The following is a 6,000-nucleotide window of genomic DNA, read 5'->3' as shown; positions in this document are numbered from 1 at the left end:
TCCCTTGTGCTAACCAGGGTCTTTGTTTTCAGACCTCAGGCCTCAGAAAGAAGTGCCAGCAGATTTATTTTCCTCTGTCATACCCAGACCAGGCCTTTTTTGATGATCATTGCAAGATATCATTCATATTCTTCACTTAAAGTGGGCTGGGTATGTAAATAATTTTGTGTACGGTGTTTTTTTTTTTTTTTCTTTTTCTGGTAATCATCAACATTGAAGGGGTCTGTTTAAAAGAACTATATTTTATTTTTCCACCCTAAACTCATTCTGATTCTTGCTGACAGGATGCATTCACTTTCCTCCAGAAGAGTAGCTCTAGGCCAAATCAGTTCATGGCTACATAGAGCATGTTCTGTTGCTGAGTGACTGGAGGAGCTCCATGCTGCAGAAAGCAAATTCAGTGTTGATCTAATATCCACAGTTCCAGCAGAGTGCAGATTTAAAGTAAAGTTTTTTTTAATTCAGAAATCATATTAAAGTAGTGCATAAGAGCAGAATTCATTTAAGTGCCAGTAATAATAGTTTCATTACATGACGTGTATCACTCAAAATTATGCTCAGAACTTGACAAAAGAGATCTTTTGCAGAGTTCCAGAGGAAATCATCTAACTCCAAAGTGCTTTAACTTGGAAGTAATTTGAAAAGAATGAAGAAATACTTTCTAAATATGCTCCTGAAATATGACCCCTTTTATTAACCAAAACGTTGATACTACAATTAATAGAGGTTAAAACCAGATCCAGAAACATGAACGCAAAGCCCCATGAAAGAGAAGATACAATATTAGCTCTTTGCTGGGATTTGCTGTGACAAAATGTATTTGGACAACAAAGATCACGAACTGCCTCTGGCAGTTAGAGAAGTTACAATGAATGAATCAGCTGTTAATACAGAGCTCCAGGCAATCTGATTGTGCAGATGACATTTTGAATAAGTGACACTCATGTTTAAACCACATGGACTGCAGTAGACTTTCCTATGGAATCTTTTTCCAAACGTTTTGCTCACCTTGCTGTAATGTACTGTCACTTTGAATATATCTTCCTTTCAGCAAGTCTTGGACAGCTGAAATATTCTTGGTAAACATTTTCTTAATGATTATTTCTAAGGAGCTCTGATGACCACGAGGTTGCAAAAGAAAAGCTTCTGTAACTATATTTATGAAGTTCTGTTGAGTTTTAATGCTGGGAAGTGATGTCTTTTTAATATGCAACTACAGTTATTAGAAAGACTGTTGCATTTAAACAGATGGTAGGTCAAAGGAGGAGAAAAAGAAATAATTCCATAATAGTAATGTAAGTTATAAACAACAGACTTTTTAGGAAGTTCATATACATATCAGTTTAAAATTAGCTGCCCTTTCAGTTCATCTCAGTTGTGACCTGTTAAATAAAAGTGCAATAAAGAGCTAATCTGAATAGGTCTGATGTTATATAGTATCTTCTAGTGAAAACAGGACCTGTTCTTTAATAAGAAGAACCTGCTGGGACAGAGCTCAAATCTCATGGGTAAAGCTCTCATTTCAGATTTCCCTCTTTCTGAAAATTAATACATTGAAAAGTGTTTAAAAATTTATTGTTAAAAAAAAAGTAAAAATAATATATTTATTATTAATTAAATTCATTTTTAAGGCTCAGAATCCTCATGGAAGTGATTTAGTCAGCCCAAGAGAGAATAAATTGAGAGCCACCCTAAAGTTTGCTGACTTTATTTACTGTATCATTTAGACAATAGACCATAAGCCTTCACTTTCTAATGCACATTTTTGACTTGTGCATACCAATCGAAATCATGGCCATGGTAAGTCAGTAGCAAAGCTGGCATTGAAACCAAGACTTCACCTTGCAAGTAGTCAAAGTAGTAAAGGGAGCTACTGCTAGTACTGAGTGCTTGTGTAGCTTTTGTGGGACTTGGATTATTGCTGTTGAGCATAGATAATTTTATTGTTCCTGAAAATATAGTATTGAGACATTTTATATTTGCAAGGGTATTTTTTCCACTTAATTCCTATTATGTAGGGCAGAGCTTAAATTTAAACAATGGAACATCTGTTCTTTTTTCACGAACTCTTCCATGTAAAAGGGTGTAATAGAAATACTGAGGTCTGATCATTAGTCTTTTATATGAATAAAAACATACAGGCGCTAGCATTAATGTGTGTATAAATATGCATGCAATCATGCAGAAATTCCATCTTAATATCCTTAACCCAGAGTCAACTATAGCCTTTCAATAAGTAGGAGGTTAACTGAAGTGTTCTTGAAAATTGATTTACATTAGGAAATCTTCTTGTATTTGAACCAATAACAAAATGTTCATTAATTTAAGTAGGGAAAATTTGCCCTTTTTCACAGAGAGGAGAAAAGATTACATCTTTGATTTGAGGAGCAGAAGGCTTGTAAGTCAAAAATGCATGCTTACTTGCAAGACTTCCCACTTAGAGTAACTCCAAACTAAAATAGAGAAACATGATATTCTTAATAATTAATAATATTGTATAATAATAATATCTCTTTCACATATCTTTTAGTAGTGTTTTTGATGAATTACAATGCTTATCAATAAAACCCCATTTTTTAACTTTTTAAATCAACATTGAGCATTAAAAGAACACATTTGCTTGAAATTGTTAAGGTTTATGTGAAGGATTTCTGAATTCTTGGAACTTCCGTAACAGTTCAGTGAGAAAACCTTGAAGGAGACTTGAAATGTGTTTTAATTTAAAAGTCTCTAAGTCAAAAAGGAGGTTAGTTTTATGCTCACTGAGCAGCATTTTATAGATAAAAGACAAACCAATTAAGGAGAATTTATACCCTCCTTTGTAAATACTGAATTTTTTCGTAGGGCTAAATTACTGTGTCTCAATTTGTTGTGTCTCAAAGAATGCTTCTGTTTACACAGAGAGAATAAGTGTAACATAATCAGCTTATAAACATGGAATGAAATAGAAACTCTTCTACTTTCATAAATGTTAAATAGTGTAACTCAATGTTCCTTCAGTCTTACATTAAACATATATTGCTTATTTATCAATATTATTTTGAAGTTTAACTTGAAAATGCAGACTAAATATTGAACTTGTGTGCTACCCTTCTAGAGTGCAGAATAGACTTCCCTGCTTTCAATGCTGAAAAAGCTGCTGTATCTCAGTGGCTGGCAGGTTTTTGTGGCTGTGGCTTGGCTAAATGCTACTTCAAACAGCAGAGTACAGAAGTGATTGCAAAGCACTGTCTGTGAATTCTTTTTCCGCTGGGTGGGCAGGGATTTCTCATTTCATACATCATTCACAACTCGCTGCAATGATTCCACAAAGTCACTTAGGAGGCTGAAAACAGTTAATGGAAAAGAAAAACTTCCTTTTTAGTTTGGGATATTTTTTCCCTCTCCTCTTAGCCAGAGCTGACTTTGGTCCCACTCTGTACCTGCCTCTATTGGAAACACTGGCAAAGTCAAGGGAGTGTTTATGGCAGAGATATTTGGGGGCAATCTTCAGGCCTCTTAGTACAAGTGGTTACAGGAAAAGGTTGGAGCATCAGCAAGCAGGAATAGCTTTCTTGCCATAAAGGGGAAAGGCAGTGTAAGTAGGATCTCATTTTGGCAAGAAGATTAAGAGGCTGGCTTGGACAACTACCTCCAAGCCTGCCTCCATCACCCAGGAGAGCCTGTGGTTTCTGACTTTGAACAAGGGGCTGCCTCTGAAAAAATGGGCTGCTTTTACAGAGTAGGTAAACAACAGAGGTTAAGTCATATTATGTATTTCTTCATAGAAAACACTGATTCTGTTGGAGACTGAAGGCATTTGACACCTCACAAGGAGGTACAGTGTTAAACCCTCTATGTTCCCTCCATGGTCCTTTGCTTGATGATGTATGGAGTTGGCTGTGGCTGCTACTGCAGTCAGGTGTTTTACTCAGAGTACCACAGCAAAGGCTCAAGGCATATTAGCAGTTTGTATTCATTAGTATTATATACACTGAATTAAGAGGTAGACCTTTATAAATGAGTACACTTACAGAGCTGTCTGTCTTCACTTTCTTGATGTAGCCTTTCTAATTTCAATTTCAGCATACTAGAAGTTTCATTCAGCAGCTTATGGGCTGTATTTTAATTTTGCTAATGTAAGTAAATGATGAACAAGCAGCTGAATATCTGTCTTTCTTTTGGAAAGCTATACAGTATTAGGAGTTCCGGGTAAAAGAGCTGATGGATTTCTTACCACACAGATGTGTGAAAATCATGTGTAAAGCAAGGAGTAAGGCAGGTTTTTTTTCTGAATATAAAGAAATGTGAAATCCCTATAATTTGGAATGTTAAAGTTAGTGAGTCAGAATTTGACTGAAATTATAGCAGAATGCAGGTGTAATTATTTCACTGAAGTTAATGGTCTTCTCTGGAATTGTACTTCTATAAATTAATTCAATATTTCTAGGTAGGCAGTTAACTGAGAGCCATTTTGCCCTTAACAAACCCCATACAACTCTGAGCCTTGATTCTATATTGCAATGCCATCTTTTTTCTTCCCAAGACATGGTTCAACCCGCCTACTATAGGCAGAGACACCTCTAGATCAGGTTGCTCAAAGCACCATCCAGCCTGGCCTTGAATGCTTCCAGGGAGAGGGCATCCACAGCCTCTCTGGGCAACCTGTTCCAGAGTCTCACCACTCACAGCAGAGAATTTCTTCCTAACATCTAGTCTGAATCTAACCTCCTCCAGTTTAAAGCTATTTCCCCTTGTCCTCTCACTACCTGCCCTCATAAAAAGTCCCTCCCCAGTTTTTCTGTAGGCCCCTTCAGCTATAGGAAGGCTGCTATAATATCTCCCTGGAACCTTCTATTCTTCTCCAGACTGAAGAGCCCCAGCTCTCTTAGCCTGTCCTCACAGGGGAGGCACCCCAGCCCTCTGATCACCTTTGCAGCCCTCTGATCACCTTTGCGGCCCTCCTCTGGACCACTCCAACAGCTCAATGTATGAAATCTATGTGCAGTAATGCAGTCATTGTAGCTAGCACTCTGTTTTCAATAGTGTCTGTTTTATATTCCTTCTTTCTCAGTCTAGTCTACTAGATCTCTCTCTGGATAGTAAACAGTGAATAAATTCATATAGGTTTATGTGTAATGGCTGATAGGATGCTGACAGATATGGACAGTCTTTAACATTCTCTGACTGCATATGTAAAATCATCATATATTCCAGTTTCACCTCACATGACATTATCAGCTATTAATCATTTATAAAACCCTTCAAATGACATATTCTTTGTATATGAGATGTTACTGTGTCAAGTTTTGTTATGCACAAACAAAGCAGGAGACTTCATTTTCCTTTCAGTCTGATGTTAGTGTCATGATTGCTTTAATCTTATTTTTATCTGTCTGAAGAATCTTGGCTTTTAACAACACTAAAAACCAAGTGGTTTAATTTTATTGTTGGTTAATATTGCTGAGCTTCTCTCCTAGATTTTATTCACAAATGTTCACATCAAATGTACTTTACTTTGTTTTCCTTTATCCTGTTGGAGTTTCAAGTATGCATCACTCTGATGGTTAGCATTATAAGAGTTACTGCCTCATTGAACTCAGATGACAGATATTCATTTGTAAGCCAATGAAATACCAGTGCTAAATTCAGAAGCACTAATGCTAATGTGTCCTTATTTCCTCTTTTCTTATTGCCAAAATAATGAAGGTTAAGATACCAAACCATAGCATATATCATAAATACCTTAGTACCAAGCTAGCTGTTCTGTGGGACAACAGCCATCTTTATTTTATGTATGCATCTGTACATCTATTTATTTCTTTGTTTATTTATTTATGGCAATGAGTTTGCACCATTTACTGATATAGACTGTTTAAATTCTGTCTTTGTGTTCAGTTTTATTAGGACCATCTAGGATCTATGTTAGTAAAATCTGGGCACAGGATGCCCAGAGTTTGTATACTGCAGAAATTTGCCAGAATTAAAATATATGTGTATATATATATAATTTATGAATTT

This window comes from Gallus gallus, chromosome 4 (assembly GCF_016699485.2).
Source record: "Gallus gallus isolate bGalGal1 chromosome 4, bGalGal1.mat.broiler.GRCg7b, whole genome shotgun sequence".
NCBI classification, from domain to species: domain Eukaryota; kingdom Metazoa; phylum Chordata; class Aves; order Galliformes; family Phasianidae; genus Gallus; species Gallus gallus.
Note: the sequence above shows the minus strand (reverse complement) of the source record.